The following is a 24,122-nucleotide window of genomic DNA, read 5'->3' on the forward strand; positions in this document are numbered from 1 at the left end:
AGTGGTGTTTCCCAACATACGGAAATGAACTTTGATATGTAAAATTGCTGTAGTTTCCCCTTAAGGTCAACCTTTCCATACATAATTAATGCACATGTGGAAAACCAATACAAAATCAATATTCTGCTTTTGATTGTTTTTAATTGTTAACCTACCTATAAATGTAAACTATGGGTTTAGTGAAATATTTACAGTGCGATGTACTTATGTTGGTAAGAGAGACATAGGCCTGTTTCAGGTTATTGTAAATGTGGTTTACTGACATAATCTGAAAACCAACATTCAGCTGAGGTTTACCACTGTAATTTCTAAAACAACATTTAAAGCTATAGTAGCACTTTTAATTGTAAAAGAAAAAAAATTGCTTAAGTGCAATAAAATAATATACCGTATATGGAGCATAGAAAATGGCAAAAATATTTAGATTTTCTGATAAATTCATATAAATGTAATTAATGCTTAAAACGGTTTCCTGGGTGTCAGAAGTTCGTATGATATGGTTAATCTGAATAAACAGTTAAATAATAATCTCCTCCAACACCTAGGCACCGCAAGATGAAGGCCAATGCATTTATTTTGCATCCCCAAGCTCAGATAGAGCGTCAATCGGGCACGGCAGGGTCAGTGACCGCGCACGCCGCCTGTTTATCTGTAAGAGAGGTCCTCGGGAGCGCGCCCCCCCTGGCCGAGGAAGGTGAGCGAGTGTCTGGAGGGGAGGACTCGGGAGCGCGGCCAGCCGAGGGATCGATCGGATTAAACTCGATTTGAGTGAAATTAACACAAAGGAGAGAAGAGCAACGCACACTAGTCGGCGAGGTCGCGGATGCGAGATACGCCGGAGAAATATTTCCTGAAAAACAGAGAAACTTGAACTTTTTCCCCCTCTGTTTATTTATATTTCGAACTGAAAAAGGACCACGGTGGATTTTTTTTCCCAAGCAAGCGGAGATAGTAGCGTACTAACGAGGAGTTGATTTGATAAAAGGCTGAAGTGACCGAGCTTGTTGGGTAAGCTAACAAAATGCCTCTTTTTTTATTAAGTGCATTTACATTTTTTTCCCCGAACACACTGTATCATGAATGGGGTGGAAATTCAGTGTACGGCGGTTTTGAATTAAAACAGTTTATATTATCGTTGAATAGTAAGTTTTCCATACTTTTCAACGCAATCGGACTCTTTAAAGCACCGTGCGCCTGTGTTTCCGAACCCGACGGGCATTTCCTTCAGGGCTAACTCGCAGGAACGGCTATTTTCGATGACTGCTCGTTTACTCGGCGTCTGTTTTATCATCTCCTTTTACACATAAAGTCATTGAAGGTCCATGAAGCTGCCATGCCTACATGCTAACAATAGCAAGTTTAGCTTTGCCACCCGCTGCATCGCTCACACACTCAGCGGTCCCATTAGTTAGTTGAAAAGTGGAAAGAAATATTCCCAGGACGGCACAGAGGGCTCATGTGTGCCCGAATCAGTTCACCTGACAACTTTATGGATTTTCTGCGCTGAGGTGTTGACTTAATTCAGTTTTAAATCGCAAGCGTTAGCTCCGTTAGCTAATTGTGTTGAAGCTTCCAGGAGACACGAGGTGGCTCGATCGTAGAGGTGAGTCACTGCTGCTGCTGAATGAGCGGAGCTCTCCGAGGGAGATTCCCAGCGGACAACACTTGGCACAGAGAGCCAAACACGCTTCCTGCGAGTTTAAGGAAACATTTCTACATAAAAGTTCTAAAACACAACTATATATTTTCTCGGTAGCTGTTGTTTGTGGGAGAACCGGGCAGCAAGAAGTGTTTGTAGTAGTCGCTTGTTTTATTGGACGGAAGGGACGGAGGAGAGGAGGGGGGGAAGCTGTGAGGCCAGGCGGTCACTCCATATACCGTGTTTTTAAAAAAAAAAAACATTTTTTCTGCCATACTTTACATTTAAAAATATTATTAAATTGACCAGGAGAGATCAGTGTCTCTGTGTCGGGCTCTAGGGTGGAGGGCAAAGAGTTTTAAAGAGGCATAACCCGAGATGAGCGAAGCATTCCCTGGTCCGGAACGACGTGCGAAATACCGCTGATAGGCTAATTAGCCGTGCTAGCCGTTGGAGGTTGGCCCAGCGCTAGGACACAGAAGTTCAGCTAGCCTGTTAGCCCAGCTCCCATCCTTATTGTGTACAAACGAGGACCACTTATTAGCCCCCCGGAGTTAGCGCCTAACCATCTCGGGGCGGTTATGTGTCGGTTTTGTCGAAGTACAACTTCAGGCATCTTCTACCTCACTTTTTTTTTCTTTTGCCGATGTTGATAGTCTAATAGACACGGAGTATCTTACTTTTTTTTAACGGGAGCTTTTGTAACGAGCTTGTTTGCTACATTGTGTCCGGCGACACAAGTTTAGTAACCGTTACGGCTACACTTGTTACTCGGTGTGGACACGGAGGAAAACGCAGCCCAAAACACCTGCCAGTGCTTCTTCGCTTCATCTTTGTTGCAACAGCTTATTTGCGGAGGGGAAAAAAAAAACAACAAAACTTTTGACATTATTGCCTAACCCAATTTCACTGCTCTGTTTGTGTTTGTTGCGTTATTCTGCCATCTTTCTTCTGTAATCGGTCAACTTGCATAATGGTCACTCCCGCTGTCACGCAACTAGGGCAGCGCTAAAATTTTAGGGGGGGGGGACAAATGGAAAAATATATTGTTGCGCAGCGGTTTTATTCAGTGTGTCATTTTAAGCATCCATATTTGTGGTACGTTATTTTTTTTTTTTTTTGCCAGAGAGCCTGGAGCCGCTGCTACCCCCTCCACCTTGTCTCTGTGAGCCAAGATGGCAGCTAGTCATGTTTAGCGGGCCACAGAGGGAGAGATAAGAGGCCCCCGACCACACACACATACACACAGCACACAACAGATGTTCGGTAGTATTTCGTCTCTTCTCTATTGTATCCCTCTTTTCTTGTGGCTTAAAAATTCTCTCTCTTTTAGTGACAAAAGTTGGTTTGTGGCTGACTTGTAACGAAATAATACCTTGGAGTGATTTGAGACTTGAAAAGGGTTGTCCCTTTATAATTAGGCTTTTTGGTAGTTGCCTTTTCTGTTTGTTGGAATTAAAAATCAACACTTTCTGGTGTACTTTGTAGTTTGAACATAACGATTTTATATCTTTTAAACTATTTTATTTTGAGTAATTTCTGCTATCTCCATCGATCCACATGCAGCATGTTATTCTTTACGGTCAGAGTTTTTTTCCATTTATTTGTTTAATTAAAACACACATAAGTTTGAATGTAAAATCGGCAGGTCAGTGCTCAAAATAAAAGAAATCTGGAAACTGGTATTGAAAAGGCCGAACTGGCCTCAATCTACAACACAGAGAAAACGGAAAATGTGCAACAGTTTTTACACTAAAATTAAAGACTTGCTCGCTTTCTCTCATTTTTGCTTCAAAGTGTATGTGTCCTTAACCTGTGCTGGGTTTTTTATTAAACCCAAAGCAAGTGCATGCTACAACGTTATAGCCTGAGAAGAAGTGGAGTTGTTAATTTTTGATGTTTATCAAATACGAAGCAAACTGATTTTCCAACCTAATTTACATAACCTCATCTATACACCAACAGCCATCTATTGTCAGAATGTCTGATTTGAATGTTTCCACTTAACACAGGAATATAGTTTTGTATGGTGTAACGGCCTTCTTCAGTTTGGGAAGAACACAAAGAAAGTTTAGACCGGATGACCATCAGTTTGTCATGTTTTTGAAGAAGCTGCTCCCTGTAGTTCTGACCTATGAATCATTTGTGCGATCAGTGTTGATTAGCTGAAAGATTTCCATGTTTTGAAGAGTAAATGTAAATTCTCAAACTAGCAAAGCAAGCCGGTGAGGAGATAAAATGATAGGTTGGTATTTAAGGGCAGTAAGTAAAAAGAATGTTCTTGAAGTAGATGAAGGACAAATTGGTGTGATACAAAGCAGATATTGTCTTAAAGTATCTGAAAATGTTCATTTTCAGATATTTTACGTGACTACATGACTTAGTAGTGTGTTTTATTCATGAATGTCTCATTAGTTGTATATACCATGTTAAAGTATTTTCACGTTTCTGTCAAAAATGTTTAGTTTAATTGTTTTTCTTCATTCTAGAGTATCAGTTTGGCACTTTGTCCTTTGTTTTCTTCCTGTGGTCTTGGATTGTAGTCATCCTTCTTGATCGTGAAAAATAATCCTTTGCCTATAACCCTGCCACGTTCAGTTCATGCTTTATGCTAACATGTAATGTTGACAGTAACTCAATGTTTGCGAATGTAGAAAGAAATGTGAATAAAAGACCAAAATCTCAGAGAGATTATGGTCTCCGTGGTTCAGTAGGAAGTTTTTAAATTAGGTGTAATCCTTTTACCATTTCATTGCCAAGGGTTTTTTCTTTTTTTTAATGTTGAATTTGATGCGTTAGCACCCAGTCCAACGCTTTGTTTAAACGGCTGTCAAAGTTGATTCTTTCAAAATTGGTGAAATATAAGCAGTTCCTTTTTTTTTTGTGAGCAACACTTAAGAGTTTAATACACTTCTGCAGCCTCTGGGTGTGAAGGAAAGTGATGTGGCTAAATGTACTAACCATGTGTGGTTATTTTTCAGATCGTCAGGCTGATTATGTGGTTTTAGTATTACATTAACAAGAACTCTTTCACTGACATTGGGGTAAAACAATTACAACACAATTATTCAACTTCACATCATTTTAGGGGCTGACAGATATCGGAAAAGATTTTATATCTTGAAAATTTTGACATTGTACTTCCGTGATGGAGTGTAGCTCTCTTTAATTTTGGTTGGAGTTGTTTTCTTGAGGGAATGTTTGCATTTAGTAGCTGTGGGCCATCCAGGAAAGGAGTATCAAGCAGATGGTTGATGTACTCTGCTGTCAGGTGGAAAGAATAAATTCATTTTGCTGCCTCAACTGAACTCAGCTGAAGTTGGCAGCAAGATATTGGTAAGATGGACAGCCAAAAATCATTAAAGACGGATCCCTGAATCCGTATTCTTCATATTGCCACCGTTTCTACACTTAGCCTGAGTTTAAGAAAATGTGAAAAGGGTTTCCACTCAAGACTTTGCATAGGAATTTCCTCTTTTAAAAAATCTTGTTCTTTAGGGTGTTGGTAGGGACTTCTGGTTTTCTTTGAGGTCTGAGCCGCTGATTCTCATTTTTACCAACTTCAGTCTTTTAATTTTCTTCCCATATGTACAATAATTCAAGAATGTTGCTTTATGTTCTTTGGAGATATCGGTTTTTAATCCAGCAAAAAGTAAAAAAGTTACAAGTTTATTCTCATTCATACATCAAAATATATGTATGCATCTAATTTATATTGAAGCACAACCATGATGGGTTAAAAAAATGAAAAGATAAAAACAATTAGCTAAAATAAGATAGTTTTTACTGCAGCAGCTGAGCTGCACATTAATGGAGAATTAGGCCGTAAGTTGATGCATCCTCGGCTCTCTGTGCAGTTCGGGTGTTTTTGTGAATTGGTAACAAAGATCCTACTTTCTGAGAGCCTGCTGTCTTCATGGACCGACTGAAAGAGCAAGTTGGAATCTGTTCACAGCCTTTCTAGCAACTCTGTGCTTCTGACACCGCTCTTGAAGTGGAAGTTGTAAGACTGCTGGCAGGAGAATAATGAGCAGGTGTTTTCTACGGCAGTGGTTTGCTCTGTCATCAACCAACAGCTGCTTGCGTGTTAGAAAGTTTTCAGACCTTGTTGGGGCAGAGTTATGTCGTCACCGCAGGTTTTTTCCGCCTCCCAAAGTTTTTTTAGGGTACAGATTTGTTCCCGATTCGGTTTGAAAGTAATTAGAAAAGCGTCATCCTCTCCCTCCGGGAACGGGGAGAAAAATACAATTTCGTGTCGGATGTCACAGGTTTTCAGCCCCACTGCGGAGCGTGTCGTGCAGTCTGTAGGTCAGGTAGCAGCAGGTGGTGTGGTGGAGTGGTCACTTCAGTGCTTAAAGGCCAGTGTTGGTTGAGCCAGATGACTGGTGTTTGTTAGGGTGGCCATTTTGTCTCCCATCATCATCGTGTGTTGTAGACAGCAGCCCTTTTGGGAGGGAATGGAAGTAGTGCTGTTGTTTGCCTCCATCTCTTTCATCTTTGCCATCTATTGCTCCACCTCCACCCACCCACTGCTCTGCCCAAGAATGAGCCTCCGCCCCCCCTCTCCCTTCCTCCCTCTCTCCTTCTCTTCATTGTCACCCTTTCCATCTCTTTTTCTCTCCATCTTTGCCTGCCTGTCGTTTTTCTCCCCTCCCCACTCTCCCTTCCCCTATCCCTCCAGTCATATCATTTCCAGCCAAAAGGTTAGCGGGGAGCTTTAGCACCATGGTGACATTCAAAACCGAGTGTCATCACTGTCTCTCCTGCTCTCTCATCCTCCTCCCTCACCTGTCTCCTTTTCTGCCCCCTCTTCCTCCGTTCCTGCCTCCCCCACCCCAATCCTCCCCCTGCAGCGAGGGCCTTCTGGACCAAGTGCTGTGCCTAGAAGAGAGGCTGGCGTAAATACAGCTCTGAAGTGTTTGTGTGTGTGTGGGTTGGACGTGTTTTCTCGGCCAGTCAAGTACATCTCTGACCCATATGCGTGCGTGCATTTTAATCCTGTCTTTTGACCTCAACCAGTCTGGATCTTGAGCGTATTCTCTGTCTTTCCTGACCACCAGCCTTCCTTGTGCTGGGATGCGAAAGGCGAACTCAAGGACGCTCCACTTGAAAATACGTGGGAGTTTTGTGTCGTCAGCTGCTGATGAATCCCATCACTAAAAAATGGTGTCAGCGCTATGAGGATCTCATCAGTTCTCCGGCTCTTTCTGGGGTTTAATAGCTCTGTTGTGGCGTCCGCACACCCCTCTTCTGTCTCGATGTGTTATCTGTCATGGTTTCCATCAAGTGATTCACATGCCCGATGAAAGGTTAAGTGCTGCTTGCTTGTGGAATCAACATCTAGTTAGTGGAGATGGATCTGGAAGGTCAGAGAGGAGAAAGATGGGTGGTAAAAGAATATGTTAAGCAAAGGTGCTCGGTCTTTTAAACAAAGCTCCTGCACAATAAAAACTTGTTTTTACTGTTTTCAAAGTTTTTCAGGGTGTTTTCACACCTGATAGTCACGTAGACTCAGTTTGATTGAAACATCAACATTTGTTATATTTTCAGCTGGCGCAGTTTGATTTCATCCCAAACCCTGTGAAAAAGATGTCCTCTACCTCACCTCTGGTGGCGCTTCACCAAGAACCACTGAAGAAAATTACATGAAAACATATGAAGAAGACACTGAGTGCAACCTTTTTCTTGACACTAAAATGGCAGATTTTAGTGGTTGTAGAGATTCTGTTTTGTTCTTGGCAGAAGACCTCAAGCGATTTATCCCACTAATGCCAGACTTTGTTTTGTTTGCATACCCTGAATGCCCTGCGCTGTAGTGGGCCTCCTCATTTTGAGCCATCTCTGGTTTGCTTGGCATTCACATATGCATTTGAACTCCACAAAGGTTCACGTCAACCAAACCAAAACCTAGGTTTTTAGTGGGCCCAAAGTTCCACTACGCGTTCACACCTCTCCAAACAAATTGGACTTTCTCGGCAAATGAACTGGAGTTTGTTTAAAGCGGACTAAACAGGCTGGTGTGAATGCACCATAAGAATAGAAAGATGATGAAGCTTTTCTTAATTTAAGATGAAGGTTCAAGTTTCTGGAGGCTGAAGGACTGTTTCAACTGATTTATGTTTAGATGGTGAACCTTACCTTCACCATCTAAACACTTTTGAGTCCCTACTCTACTCCTGCAGATGACTACATTTAAAAATAAAAAATTAAAATCTGCATTTTAAAAAAATTTTTGGTCTTTAAATTAGAGATGCCACAGTCAACTGGCTAGAGGTCAGACTGGATCTGTCCTTCATTGCTTCAGATCAGAGATCCTGTAAAATCATTTTCATTGAGTGCATCAAAACTCTTCAATTTTCAGATTAGTAACTTATGCCACAGCTGTATGTGCTTTGATTATTTATTTTTTTTCCAGAAAAAATCAGATAAAGGTTTCAGACATATGCTTTGATGCACAGCTCAGAGTAATTTAACAGTTGCTTAACTTTCTGTTGCCTCCATAAAATAACCTTCATCACATTGTTTTTCTCTTCTGTACAGTTCTTTCAGACAATTAAAAAAGAAAAAAAAAACGTATTCGATCAAAATCCAAATTGGCAGGTCAGAATTCAAAGAAGTTAACATTGGCCAGTAAAAAGCCTGACCTTTCTTAATATTTTCATGATGGGCTTTATCACGTCAAAACTCCAAACAGGTTTACAATGTCCTAAAATCAGGACAGAGAAACAAAAATCAAGTCCAAAGTGTGGAGTCTTGTAGGAACGCTTAGAACTTTCTTCCACATTTCCTTTTTTAATCATTTGATTTTATTTTTTGTTTCATGTATTAAATGTTGGTTCAATCCAATACTCAAGATGAGCCAAAATGTCCGCAGCTTGATTTTTATCCCACATATACTGGAGCCCCGGATCTCATACAGGATGCTGAAAGGGGCGTTTGTCCCAGGGGAGAAGTTAGCCCACATCTTTAAAGCAACTACCCTGGAGGTTAATTGGTTGTTAGCAGTCAGATGGGTGGAGCTTAAGAAAAAACTGACCAATTTCTGGGGAGTCACTCCAGATTGGCTTTTCCCATTGGTCTAAAAGAAAACATCAATAGCAGCAGTGATTGATGAGGGGGTAGGAGGAGGAGTGATGGTAGCATGGTCTGTGTTCAGCGTTTGCTCGTTCATAGATGAGTGCTTTAGTGGTTTCACTTTTATGGGAATTTCCTCATTAAAATCACTTCGTTGAAGGTTTAGATTGATTCATATTTTATGTAAAAATGAAAATCTAGAAAGAGGATTAGGAAAGTCCTACCTCTCGTGTTTGTTCAGCAGAAACGTTTCCAAACCTTCTTATGACTTGATCTGAAACGGGATACTCAGCCCCCTTTTCTGCAAAGATTCACAGGCAGGGAGGAATCCTGTACGTCTTGAAAGGCCCCTCAGTCTTTGAACCTTTTGAACAAAGTGGTAGGGTTTCCCCCGAAGCCTACAACCCGGGACCGCAGGCAATGTGAAGTCATTTTCATCGATGAGCAGCAATTTCCCCTTCACCTGCAGCTTTGTGATCTCTGATCCTCAGTTAGGTTGACGGGTCCCACACAGAGTTTCTGATCAAAACCAAAAGAACATGGTTGGATTATTCACACAAATCAAAACCATGCTGCAACATTTCAGTTTATTTTTGGGGATAAAGTGTTTAAAGATGAGATGGAAAAATTTAATTTTAGATTAAGCATTCTTGATAATAGGTAATTCTTGCATTCAGATGAGTAGCTGTAGTTAGTTAAAGCAGTGGTCCAGACATAATGCTGCAGCTCATCTAGACATTTTATTGCACTTACCCTGAAAAATCTTCACATAACTGTGTTATATTAAAACCTATCAGAATAGTTAAATCTTCCATGGATGCATCTTTTTCTGAAGACTAACACCAGATCACAGCATCTTAAACTACATGAGGAAGAAGTTACTGATCAGTGTTCTGTAATATAAGCTTCTCCTGTATTGGAGGCCATAAAAAATTGTGTTTATTATTTTTTGCTTATTTTTATTGCTTGACAAACATGAAAAATGAAATTTTCATGATTAGTGTGCTGGTTAGTCAGAATTTGGTTAGTTCATCTCTGCTTTCGGTTCCCCTTAGCATTACAATTGCCTCACCTTTTTCCAAGCTTGAACGGATGTGCAGGCCTCGACATTAGGTTCAGTAAATCACAATCAAAGCTTGAGAGAACTTCAACTTGCCTTTTGATCCGCTCCAATTCAAAGTCTAAAGCATGGAAGACATGTCAACTCTGAACTGAGTTATTCTATTCTAGTTTATTCTAGTTTTCTAATATAGAAAATATGGAAGAAAGCAATTTTTGTGGTTTACTTTTTTTATATTGCACAAAGATACTGCAAAACTACTTGTCACTAATTGGACATAGAGCTTATTCTTTTCAGCAAAGTTCGGGCTACGTTTATCCCCCCCACATTCGATACCAAAAAGGTCTGTGACGGCAATCTGAACTGCTGCCACCTTAATGCTGTGCTGTAGGCGGAGTATCGGGAAGAGTAGGAGCTTCTTAAAGAGACAAAGGCCCAATTTCAAGGTGTCAGATGTGGCTGTGATGCAAAGTAAATTTTCTTTTTAAGTCATTTTTAATTATAGACAGCATTTTTATGACTGAATGTGTCATAGCTACTTGATTGTGATATAAAATGACAATATTTGCCTAAACAATGTATACCTTCCTTTAAATTTCCAACAGTAAAAAATTTTGTGCATACTACAATCAAACTTAATTTGAAACATGCCTCATTGAATTCAATTGAAGCCTGCTATATAGCCGATTTGTTTTTGTTTTGGAATCTCAGCAATAAGTAAAAACAATTTTTTCTCGATCATGAACAGCAAATATGTTAGCCTTTCAAATAGGACTTATTAAGCTGCTTATGAATGGGGAATATCTAAATTGTTGGGAAAAACATGACATTTAGAATCAGCTGTACTGAGAATTTAAAAAAAGGGGGGAGGGGAGGGTCTCAGCATATTACTAAAACCACATGGGTCAAATCAGGTTTGTAAAAATAGCTCACTACTTGATACTGTATTTAACTCCAATTCCTACTGTAAGCTGTTTCTGTAAGAATATTAGCTGATCCACACGTTGAGGTGATTAAAGTGAGTTTTCTGTTTATTTTGTCACATTTGGTGCAGTTCTCTTCCCAAACTATAGGGGTTGCTACTGTAAAAAAACAATCCCGTTTCACAGCCGAAACAGTGGTGGAAGAAGAGCATGTTCCGAAATCATTCATAAACATTTAATGCGAACAAATAGGATCTTACACATAATGAATCTAAAAAAATTTTCAAAACTATGCGTTGTGTGTGTAATGGCGTCAAGCACATGTGACTGAAACTTAATGAATCTATTAATCTTCACATTGCTAATTTAGATGCTGGAGGAAAACATTTTCAGTGGCAGCCTGTTGTCGAGTAAATGTTTTTATAGATTAAGATCCACATTTATGCACTGAAATGAGTTTGATCCTAATATTTTCTGAATCTTAATCAGTTTCAGCTTTCAAACAAGCAAAACGTAGCCTGAAGCTCTGTGCAGAAATATGTGGAGTGATGTTCACCTCTTCTTTGCCTACATATTTCAAAGTACTTGTTTCTGAAAGGTCTAAATGTTTGATTCCGTGTTTCTTTTTTTCTCCATCAGTTTCAGGACTTTAACATGACAACCAGAACTAATATAAGGTGGTAAAACAGGTTTTGCCTGATGCTGTTTGCTTTTAGTTTGCTTACTTCAACACACTTGCTTAAAGAAGTGATTTCCAGAGACTACAGAGTCAGTTTCGGAAACCACATAACAGGTTCTTAAGCTCAGTGAGCACGTGCACAACTACACATACACGCGCGTACACACACACACACATTTTGTGTCTCAGTCTCTCCCTGTGCTAGCAGGTTTCTTGGCCACCCCCTGTGGCCTACTTCTCTCCCTGTCTGTCCGTCTCTGCCTCTGCGTCCTCTGGGATCGGGCCGAGAGTCGGCCAGTGGTTTTTCCTACCACATGGTAAAGGCAGGGAACAGATTGGATAAACACAGCCCTTTCCTGCTGACCCACCCCCTCCCCCAAACACATACACACACACTGTCTATTAACAAAGCAGCCGTGCGTAAAATAACCAGATTTTTTCTAGCTTCACTGCTTCTTTCGTTCTTTTTCTGTTCTCTCTCTCTTGATCTCTCCCCCAACTTCGGCCCTCCCCACCTCCTCTTCTCTCTTCCTTCCTTCCTTCCGGGCCTCAAATCCCTGCCCCAAACACACGGCCTTGCATCCCCTCACTTGAGCGTAATTACACACGCAGCTAGCCAGCTCCTGCATGCTGTCCTCCATTTGGGAACAAAGGTATAAATTATGGTGGCTTAGATCCTGGTGGTAATGGGAGGTGGGTGGGTGCACACGTGTCCTCCAGAGGAAGAGGGGGGATCACTCACTTTTTTTTCTTCTTCTTCTTTTCTCAGGTGTTGAATCTGCCTGGCTGCCGTTGTACTTTGTTTCTTGGGCTTTGGTTTGTTTGTCTGTCTGCGTCTCAGAGGAAACATGGTGTTGTTGACATGGCAGAGCCTGTAGTAAAGCCTGGAGGCTACAGACAGTTTAGCTGCCAAACTGTCGACGGCGCAGACAAGACTGCATTGAGTCGCTGTTAGCTAATCTCCCTCCCCTTTTTCCTTCCTTCACCACAGACTAACGCTGCATACGCCAGTTTTCTTTTCACTGCTTTTTGGTGAAGTACCACATTCCACTTGAGTAAAGACAGAAATATCTCAAGTACCTTTAAAAGTAAGAATTCACTATGGCAGTGCTTCCGTCTGACTCTGGGTAAAGAGCGACAGCTTCATGCAAAGCAGTTCACAACATTCCTCAGGCTTACAAACATTATAATTAACATAGAGCAGGAATGAGGAAAGGTGTGTCATGTACAGGTTTTTTACTCCTGCCAAGGTTTCCAGCAGCTGATGTCGCCGACATGGCTTCATTCAGCCTCACCAGCTTCTTCTCCTGGCACAGAGTTCAGTTTGGCTGGAAGCTGAACTCTGTGGTACAGTGCATTTATGTGCAATAATTGGAGGTTGGCGACCTGAACTTAAAGTTTTATCATGCTATTTTGTGGTGCTATTGTGATAACAATAAAAGTGGCGATATTTCTTTCTTTTTTTTACTAACTTTATGGCTGTGACTGCATGGCTCAGCAGTCATAACTCCACAAACACAAATACAACTCTTGAAAAACATTCTCATTTGTAATACGCCTCAGTAGGATGCCAGTCACATAAAGAAATGTTAATTATATTTTGAAATTTATAGATATTTATTGATACAGCTTTATTAAACAAATAGTAAAAATAACAACCCCAACCACACGAAGAGTTTTATTGTTTGTAATTGGAATTTATCATGAGGAGAAATCAAAACCTTATGAAATTCATCACAATAAATGAGAAATGATATGATAAATTATCACCCATTGTAAAAATTGCAACTTTAAATCTACTAGATAAAATGCATTTTGAAGATCCATTTACACTGAAGTAAATGCATCCTTCAAGAAATGACAGGAGAAAGCCTTTTCACTGAGGTCTGCTTTAGTGTTTTCATATTGACTTTCTTCTAAATGAAGGTCTGTGTCTCATTCACTACAGTGGAAGACGTTGTGATGCTGCTAGCTGCCAGGGAGGCCATTCATTTGCACTATGCTGGCAGTGATATTCTGTGGTTTCGGCTTGGCTGAACGGGTGGCCTCGATAATTGTGGTTTCACAGATCTGCTCGGTCTGTGAATTTTTGAGCCCGGGTGCTGATTGCCAGATTATTTCTCAACTCGACTACAAGTGTTCTCAAATGATCTGGTTGTTTATTTCTGTTTTTTGGGGGGAGCGGATGGGAACTGACTGAATAATACAGTCCATTGTGGGTGGAAGTATTCACACTCTTTAAGCCATTTCATATTTTGTTGCATTTCAGCCAAAAATTTGAAAGCTGGTTAGTTTATGGGAGGGTAGATGGAGCTAGATTCAGGACAATTCTGAAATTAAACCTATTAAGCGCTGCGAAAAGGTTCACCTACAGCGAGAATAATGATCCAGCCAGAACTACATTGGAATGGTTTTAGCAGTCAGCAACCTTTACAATCTTTAGAGACAGTTTTTGCTCTTATTTTTAATGAATAAAACTGTCTAGAGCCATAAAACGCATATGACCCTTTTGAAAACAGCAAACTTATCTAATGTATAAGTAGGTTTATAATTAAATAAAGATTCTTGTCTAATTTTACATACAAGAACAAAGAAAACAAACGTTTATAACAAAACAGTAAAGCCATTTACTTAATTGAAACTTTCCAAATTTGTGGAAAATGAAGAAAATACATTTAATTAGTAGCCTAATTACAAAAGAACTTAGCAAAATAATAACATATTGTGTCATTGTTAGACGCTTTTACTCTGGAATAAACAGCCGATCAGAATAAAGATGTCATGTAAACATCGCAGTCAAAATATTCTGATTGGACTCGGCTCGATCAAAGTGAAATTGCAATCTGAATGATGGGAGGTTTATGCTAATTGATGATCTGAGCAAGATTCATGTAAACACTCTTTTGGCTGATCGCAGATTACAGATCATGCCTGTCATTCCGATTCCGATTTTGGCCAATATCTTTTTTTTTTCTCTTTTGTCTGAAATGTTGCTAAATATAGCAAGAAAGGCACTGAACTGACAACAGTGGGATGACTGTTGTTAACTGCAAACTTGCAGACTTGACCTAGCGGGAGGATCAGACCTCTCAAACCCCCAGCAAAAGGCAACAGGTGGACAAGATCAGCTTTATAAGTTATCAGCCAATCACAGATCTCCCAAATTTAAGGAAATGTATCTTCCAATCAATTTATCAGTGCACATTTAGTGAACAGTAGTGCTGATTGTGGTGAATTGACCACAATCAGACACATGCGCACACAAGCGCATGTGTGCGCTATGTCAATGTTTTTGTCTGTTTTTAAATAAATGTGAATTTTAGTCCAGTTCAACTTGTACATATTATTTTTTTGTCTTCATAACTTATTCGACTGATGCAACTTACAGTCTGGAAAATATTGGTAGTTATGTACCTATATAAATGATGCATTCGGATAACTTTTCTTTTTCAATCCAAATGCATTTCAATCCGATAAGAAATTTTGCGACTGTAAGCATAGCTAGTGTCTCACCTTTGTGGAAATTGTATGCAAATATAGCCTTAAAATGCTTTTAAAAATGCTAAAAGTAGCCATTTTTATATTTATATTTAAATATATTGTCAAAGTTATGAAGAACCACTGTGGTGGACACAAAGAATCACATTGGACTCCAGAGCGGCAGGTTGCCTAACCCTGGTTTAGATTAAAGCAATGGGCCAGCTGAAGTTGAACCTTAAAATTTAATCCAACGAAGCATCTGCACCCCGATCTGAACTTTGCTGCTCACAAGCACTCTTCTTTCAGTCTGACTGAGCTTGAGCTGTTGAGCAAAAATTTTGGTCCTTATATGTTCGAAGCTGGTAGAAACGGCTGCCAGAGAAGGGTTGGGGCGGTAGTTGCACTGAAATGTGGTTGTACAAAGTATTGACTAAGAGGCGATGAATCGGTATCAAAACCACAGAATATCACAGCGCGCCACACTTTTCAGTTTGTAAAATAACGGTTATCATTTTACTTCCATATTCTCCCGTCTGTTGGTCCATCTCAGAATTTGCCCGTAAAGGTTGTTGTAACGTGACAAGAGTAGTGAAAGAAGTTCTAGCAGTATGAATACTTTTTATTTAAATATTCTCACTCAACCAGTGACGGAGCTGAAAATCTTTCCATATTCCCTGTTTGTGCTTTGAAGGGGAAACTGCTGCCACTTCAAGGTCAAAGTCCTGCTACAGAATCTCCAGTTTTATTTTGGGACAAAGTTTGCTTGCAGTAACAACACACAGAAACTCGGAGGAAAATCCTTTCCCACCACACAGAAACTGTTCAGCTGCCCAAATCGGTTAACTTAGTGTCTTTTAGTAATAGTCTTTTCTTTTCTTTTTTTTTTAGCAATAAGGGTTATAAATTCAGTCATTCTGGGTTTTGTTTGCATTTTGCAACATGATTTTAATCACTTAGGCAATTGCGAAGTTGCAGAAAGCACTTCTTAAGCCCACATGATTATCTAGAGGTTGATTTAAAACTTTTCCTGAAGTTTTGTTTGTGGTTTTTATGTGCATTTTTGGTCCTTTTTTATACCTTTTAAGCAGTTCATTCAGTTCATTTTTGTTGGCTCCAGCATGTCTTGAATACTAATCTGTGGGATTAGTTTAATAAACAATTTGGTTAACCATGCACAGGCTGTCACCTCTGAAAAAATAAAACACCATTCCATCGGCCAGCGGAGCCAAATTACTCCCAGCCCTCTGTTGTGCTAGAGCCTCTCTTTCTGTCGCTGGACAGATAGGAATTTGAAGAGGCTGTTGCACTCGGTAACACACACACTCTGCAGTCATTAAACCTCCACATTGTCTTATTGAAATTCTTGCTCGCGAGTCCAAATGAACAACCACAAATAAGTGTATCCAGTCCCTGCTGGCTTTGTGGAGTATCCTAAAACGGCATCATTAAATAACTGATGGCGGCATCCAAACTCGTATTTTTCGTGCTTAACGAAGCAAAAACTTGATTAATTGTGACAAACAGGCAGGCGCTTACTCGATGGATCACGCTTCCATTCTGCAGAACCTATTTGGTAAATAGGTGATAGAGAAGAGGAGAAAAGCCGCCAGTTAGAAGCGTTTTAATTGTCCTCATTAGAGACTACTTCTTTCTATTTTTTTTTCTCTTTTTTTGACAGTGAAGGTTGTTAATGTTTTGCCAATTGTGTAAGTTAATTACTTAAACCATCTCTAGAGTATCAACATCTTGGTTGATCACTTAATTGAATCTTGCAGATGCACATGTTGGAAAGTTATTTATTTTAATGCTGTTGCTCTGGTTGTAATAGATTTCCTTTGATAAAGCATTTATTTTTCTAATTGACTCTGTACAACAGGCTGTCATTGTTGCAGTTTTTGGGTTAATCACTTGAAAGACGTAATTCTGAACTTTGCTTGCTTTTGAGGTGTTTTACTTCCAGCAGACGTCAAAACAAATGAGTGTCTGGATGTCTATAAATACTGTTACCAACCCAGTTCTGAAACGCAATCAGTCCTTGACTAATGTGAGATGGTGTTGGTACCAATCGGATTAGAGATGGACTCATTATGAAGCATTCATAATCATAGCTCTTTTATAACAGTGTTAGTAAAGGATGTAGGTCTTCCTCCACCGTTTTTATTAGTAAAATTTCAGAATAAAAGGGGGGGGGGAAAGACTGGACGAGATGTTTTTAGTGAGTTAATGATGTGTCACCAGCTGAGGAAAATCAAGCTGTTCTTTTCTATGGAACCAATTAAGATCTCACTGTAGAGCCAGAACTGGTTAGCTACTGGAACCATTTGGTTGGAAACGCAATGTGAGGCCTCCAACAATGATTCTCAAGGCTAAAGTTGGGATTGGAATCAGAGTTTAGATTGGGCCTAAAAATCCAACCCAGCCCGATCTGACCCAATCAACATAAAATATTGGCCTGATGCCAAAGTAAACCCGGCTCGTTATTTTAATTAAGCTTTTATGGCTTTCATTTTTAGACCATAATTTAACTCTTCTAATGTAACTCTTCCTGTTTCTGGCTTTTAACGGCTTCCAGCTCCATCTTGCCTTTTGTTGTAAACACAGGATGAGTCGGGTGCAAATCATCTGGAATGTGTGATTGATGGGAGCAGAGCTGGGCACATTTATTGTGTATTGCGCTGCACTTGTTGCAGGCTAATGAACGTTGGCTCTTTTCACTCTTTCCTCAACAGGGTAGAACACCTACCCCTCCATTTATACTATAAGAAGTAGATCAACACAACTTAATGTTGTGTATTCTCGTTTGACAGGCTTATTAAGCGTGCCGCAGCTCAGCCTGATCCAACCATCAAGCAAACAATTTTGGCCCGAATTTCGGTTTGGGTCGGGCTCGGGCCATAAATCTAGACTCTAATTGCAATGAGAGCTCCAACAGACCAGATGTAGTTGGAGCGACCTGTTCTCATAATAACGATCTTGGATGTTAATCTTGTTTATCAAGTTTTTGGTAGAATTGGGAAACTAAGCAATCATAAAATGTCTTTGATCATTTTTACCCACACAATTCGCCACTTCTAAGAAGTACAATAAAGTCTAATCAAAGATTTTAAATGACGTAAAAACAAAGTTGCAGCAATGTTAACAGTAGCAGCACCGTATCTCGATCTGCAGTCTTTGCAATTGCAAAGGACTGCGTGGATGCAGTGTCTGGTAGACAGTTGCATTTCAAATGCCATACATGAAGCCCTGGATGCTGGTGTATTTAACCAGTTAGAGAGACCTTCACTGCCCTTGATGCACAAACCTGCTTTAGATTTGAATTAATGACACGCTAAAGCTCAAGGAGAGTGGTGAGGTCATCGGGATGATGGAAGTGAAAGAGAAGACTGAGCAAAATGTGGGTTAATTAATATGGAGATTGTCATTGCAATATTCAACAATAGTATCGCAATGGCACGAGTTCCCAATATCAGAGAGCCCTGTATGTGTATGGCACGGCTGCGTTAATAAATCCATCCATCCCTGCTTAATTATTGCAGGGGTGGGGGAAGGCTGGTGCCTGTCTGTAGCAGGCAGATCAGACGGATTGCCAGCCCATTCCATAGCAACGCTACGATAAACAACCATGCACTTTAAAGGGAAAAAAAAAATCTCCATTCAGTCAAACATGCATCCAAAGAGAATATAAGCTCCACACAGAAAGGTCCCAGCTGTAATTTCCACCCAGGACCTTCTTGTTGCTAGGCAAGCCCCTCCATTAATATAAATTGCTTAATTTAGTGCTCATAAATCTGAGTCTGACTTGAGTACCGTTTTGCTGTTACATCCTCTTATTGTGTTTTATGGCTCTCAACAGGTTGTCTGTATTAAATAAATCAAAAAATGGCTCCTGTTTTAACATCCAGTCCTACCAGTGCGATCAGAATGCTATTTAGCTTGAATTATGATAGCAACAGATATAGAGATCTTATTCGTCTGGAGTCACGTTTCCAAAAATGAAGGGAGAGGAAACCTTGCAGTTGGGATGTGCTGGAGCCGATGTGCAGCTACAGGTATCTGTAAGAAAGGAAAAAAAAAAAAAGCACTTTTCAGCTGCAAGGTTCAACATGGAGCTGATTATTGGCTGTACCAAGTAGTTTGCAGAGGTAGAAAGTCTGCGCTTCCTCATCTTGAGCTGTGGCTTCAAGATAAATCTACAACGGGTTCAGGTTGGCTGGCAGCACTGAAGCAGAAAGTTAGGTCAGATTAGAAAAATGTTTTTTGTTGTTTTTTTTACTATTTCCCCTGCGGTGGTCAGATCGGACGTGACGTAGCATCGCCTCGACCCATCCACACGTGTGCTTTTGGCAGGTGGAGCAGAAGGACACACAAAGGGCTAAACGCTTCATCCTCTGAGACTTTGCATCTGAACTGGCACGTTGACCAGTCACTTAATTCCCTGTGCAATGACAGCTGGACCTTGGTGCCAAGGTGTCCACGTGTTTGCATGATTCTGTTTACTGCCAAAATAAAAAAGAGACAAGAGCTAAAGTTTAACCTGAGGTGGTGGAGGAAGTGGTAAAGAAAACAAATCAGAAAGGGAGGCGAGGACTTGTCTTTTTTTTGTTTGTTTGTTTTTTTCTCTCTTTTTTTTTTCTACGTGGCCAAACTAAGTTTCACAGAGGAACTGACGACCAACTCCAGAAAGGATGACATTCATGCGAGCAATTATTGATGCAAGCTCTGTCCAGGCTGCAGTCGAGCTTTATCCTCGTGGGCACGCTAACAGGTCAGACAAAAACACGAGGAACCTCAGCAGAGCCAATAATCTCTTGCTTTCCTTCTTTTAACTAACGCTATGGTCTGATTAAATCATTCATTGCATTTGTGTGCACACACACAGATACACGCACTGCAGCCTCTGAGTGCTTGTATAGCTACATTTATCTTTTATTGTATAATTCATGGTATAAAGTAGTGTGCTTCTGACACAGCTGACAGGAAATCGGTTGCCTTCATAGTAGCTTGCTGCAAAAGGATGTGAAATTACACTCAATTACTCTCACCTGCCGCACACACAGACACGTGGTGAAACTTTTCTTGTCCTTCCTGTAGTGATTGAATTGCAAGAAAACAGCCTTTCAGCTGCAGCGCACACCATAATCTAGCTGTGCGCACCACTCCAACAGCTGATTCTCTGCTTGAACTTTGAGTTGCTGTCGGAAAGTTGGTTTTTTTAATATAATAAAACTGCCAAAGTCTCTTTTTTTACCTTTTAAACAGTATTTTAAAATTGTCAGTGTAGTTTTTGTAAGCTCTTATAATTACAAACGGTATTTTTGATGGAAAACATGAAACAGTGACATGCCTTTTAATTTATACCAAAGTTTCTTGCACTTGGTGCAACACTTGGCCTAAGTAGTGTTTTGTTTTTTTACTGAAGACTTAAATTTGTTTTAGATAAAATTTTAAGGGAATAGTTTTCATTAAGGGTTCACTGTGCTGCTACTCACCTTGCAAGTACTGTAATTCACGATAGAAAGTTAGTCTCTCCAAAAGAAATCTCAAATTACACCTTTTGGGTTTAATTTTTTCTTCAGCTTTGTATGAAATTAAACTGTTGAGTTATATCATTATTGTCCATTACATTTGTGATTGTTATATTTTCGGTAGGCAGCTTATTTGAATCTTGATAAGGCAGCATTTCTGCTTTCACTACACTTTAACCAGCACTGATTGTGTAGATCTTGCTGAAGCCTTGCCATTGTTGGCATGATGGGAACCACCATGCTACACATGGGTGCAAATGACCAGCAGAGAATCTTACTCATCAAAAAGGGGAAATTACACAGTCATGGCAGGGAAAAATCTAAGACGGTGTACTTACTTATTTAGATCTTCTTAGTCTGCGAAGGTTGATGTTGTTGCATTTGTTATCAAGCAGCCAAGCTCACTTCTGCAGATTAGATCTCAGAAAATTTTCTACCAAGGCTTTTGCACTAATTTACTTTTTAAAAAGAAAGGTTCATAGCTTCATATTTTGCTCAAATTCTCCAGTTTTTGCTTAATTTTTTTTGTACCAACCCAACAAGCCCATACCTATATCTTGACTCATTTTAAAGTAATTAAGTCTGTCTTTACTCTGATTCTATGCTAAACATGTAGGAACTGGTTTGTGAATTTAGTTCATGTTGAAGATAGGACTTTATTCAAATGTTGAATCTCTAGTCTCATGGTTTGTTGTTGAGGTGAAAGTAAAGTTGTTCCGCTTTGTACGTTTTTAGTCTTTGAACAGAGGTTTTCTATTTACAACCTTATTTATTATTATACTTTCCATGCAATCAACTCTTCTTATTACCCTAAACAGTATGATTATATAGTTTTGAAAAATTATTTTCCACTTTAAATAATGGCTTTAGAAATAAGTGTCTGTTAGTCTAATGTCATAACCAGGTTAAAAATGTATGTAATTATTCAGTGATTGAATCTGTCCTTGTACAAAGAACTTAACAAACCTGTTAGTGCCTGTCTCAAATCTAAAGTGTTTCTCCCAGCTGAGCATTTGACCCAGCACTCTGAGCCCAAAGCATAGATGGAATACCTATACAGAAGAAGCCCTTCGTTATGGAGGTCTGTTGGAACAATTCTGGAGTCAACCTGATGACTCAGCAATGAGAAACTTCCCACATACCTGAGACGGTGGCCTCAGTACAGGAACATATTGTGACTGATGGATCACCATGTTGTGTTGGGTTACTTTTTCTGTTGGTAATCTGTTAAGCAAATCGAGGCCCAATATCACGAATGAAGTAAAATGATGAATATTATATTGTGCAAGTATATGATCAGTGGCATTTTTCTGAGAAAAGAAGGGGAAACACACTATAGCCTCTGTATGTGAGACACCTTTCTTACACACAGGGCCCCAATTGCATTAATTTTAATTAATCCTATTTCGATATATTGCAAGATATGTTTCTTCTTCATGAGCCACATGGAATTTGCTTTATTTTGTCTTTATTGGAATCGGGGGCTGGGGAGGGGAGGAAAATAACTTAACCCAGATCAGCTGACTCGTATTTGGGCAATTCAGTTTTGTGGGTCGAAGGGGTGATGTAGCAATGATGACGTGTTTGGTCGACTAACTAACATTAAAATTAAAAACAAGACTCAAATATCATTTCAGATGAGAATGGCAAGAATGTGAGATACATCATCAAAATTCGAAGCTCCTGCTCAGGCTGTAACGGGACGGCTAAACTGAGTTTGTCCACCAACATCTATGCCACGTGACACTCCGTCATCCAGGGCTCAGACTGATGATAATCACTCTGTGACTTTTAGCATTTTGGACAATGCCATCATTACTGTTCATTGTGAGTCTTTGCTGACATGATACTCTGTCCAACCTCGCTAAATATTACATTATGTGAAATACAAGGTCATATATTCTCCAGCAATTGTCATGCTCCAAATAGTCCTTTATGGCATCAGTACTTCACGCTGATGCAGCAATGACGATATATCCACCATATGCTGGTAAAGAACTGCCAGCTTCATTTTTCAAAACCCACAGCTTTGTGGAATGTCTCTGTAATGAGAGATTTGATGGAAATGTTTTGTGAAAGAGGCTACTATCACCATAACTTTGTCAACTTTGGTACCAGAGTGTTTCCCAAGCCTAGTTGTCGGTGACCACTACCCTTCATGTTAGATGTATCCTTATTCTACCTTACCATATTCAAATGATAGCATGACAATTGAAGTGAAGCAGAAGCCTGTTAATCACCCATTCATTTAAGTCAGGTGTGTGAGGAGACGTCAAAAACTTCCAGGACAGTGGCTCATGAGGAGCAGTGTTGGGAATCAACACTCTACAATGTTTCTTTTTTTATTTTGGCTGAGTGATCTAAAACATAAGAACCATTTCTCTTGTTTATTAAATAGATGCATTGTAATTACTTTATGGTTGTATTTTTATCTGTAGAAATGTCTCTGGTAAGCTATAAAAGCTGCAGAACTCTGCAACCTGGATCTTGGAGAAAAATGTTCATTTTGGACAAAATCATTTGAGCCTAGAAATATTAACATCTATATTGTGCTATTTGTACAATGTACAGTTGTGATATTATCTTGCCATGTCAATATTGGTTCCAATTAACGCACATTCTCCACATATTTGATCCCATCACTTTCTGTGAGCTTTAGCATCCCACTCACCATCATCTACATTATGTATTTTGGTTTTATGGTTGAACCAGAAATAGCATTGAAGTGCAGAGTCGGAATGCTAGGCACTTGATATCTTGTTGACATCCAAATCCTGCGCCTAAATATTCCTTTGTGATATTGATATTGTGCACATTAATTTTGCAGTAGCATTTCCTAAGTTACTGTAAACACTATTGTCTGGTGTCCATAATTTCATGAAATGAATATGGAGATAAAACTGGTACGGGCCACTTCCCAGCCCTCCTCCATTCTTTTCCTAACTATCATTTTGTGCACACATAAAAAAAAAATATTCGGTTCAACTTAACCTGATACTGCCACATGTTGGAAAGCATTTCACAAAAACTAAAATCAACGACATATATGACTCTTGGTTTTTATTTCTGCCAGATTGAGCTCCTCTTCTTCCAGGCAAAATAAAACTTGTTGAATGTTGGATTTACTACACTTTAGAATTTGGAAAGGACTTATGCATTTGGGTTTGTGAAGCTTTCTTTTGAAGCAATGTCAGTATATGATATCTGTGCGTGTCTTTGGATATCTTTCAGTTACTGTGCATATAAAATCAAACGGGACTTGTTGTGGTAGATTGTTTTGGGTTCATGAAGTAATGCTGGAAAAGACTTGTTCATTCTGTTTACACAACAGAAGTAAAAGCTCATACCTGGCACTGTAAAATCCTCAAGGAGAATCCTTTTTTCTCTCTTTTTTTTTAACTCTGACATCTCAGGCTGATGTAATGTAGCTTACTCAATTAGCCCGTTTGAACGTTTAAATGAGTTGAAAGAATAAAGGTACTCAAATGTGTGTCTGACTTAGTTAGATTAACCGCCTTCTAATAAATTTCAAGCCTTATTGAAATAGTGACACTACTTAAAAATTTAATAGCATCAAGTTTCTTCCTTTGTCTTCTTAGGAAATTGAGAGATTTTGCATTGTTATTGAGCACATTTTTATTTTTGGCCAATTCAAACATTAAATAAAATATGTCAGCAGACATGAGAGATAAGCTTAGCTGTTAGCTTTCTGCTAGCACTTCTCTAAAACAGCTACCTCAGA

The 24,122-nt window shown here is 39.6% G+C and overlaps 1 protein-coding gene across 1 annotated transcript in view; it reads left to right on the forward strand.

Moving 5' to 3' along the window:
- Window positions 1–679: 679 nt before the first annotated feature.
- Window positions 680–24,122, forward strand: part of chd7 (chromodomain helicase DNA binding protein 7) — an 87,592-nt gene continuing 64,149 nt past the window's right edge. The window contains exon 1 of the mRNA XM_023334830.1: window positions 680–1,008. The gene's annotated coding sequence lies outside the window, so the exon portion shown is untranslated. The remainder of the gene's footprint in view (window positions 1,009–24,122) is intronic.

The sequence above is a fragment of the Xiphophorus maculatus genome, chromosome 6, assembly GCF_002775205.1.
Source record: "Xiphophorus maculatus strain JP 163 A chromosome 6, X_maculatus-5.0-male, whole genome shotgun sequence".
NCBI lineage: Eukaryota > Metazoa > Chordata > Actinopteri > Cyprinodontiformes > Poeciliidae > Xiphophorus > Xiphophorus maculatus.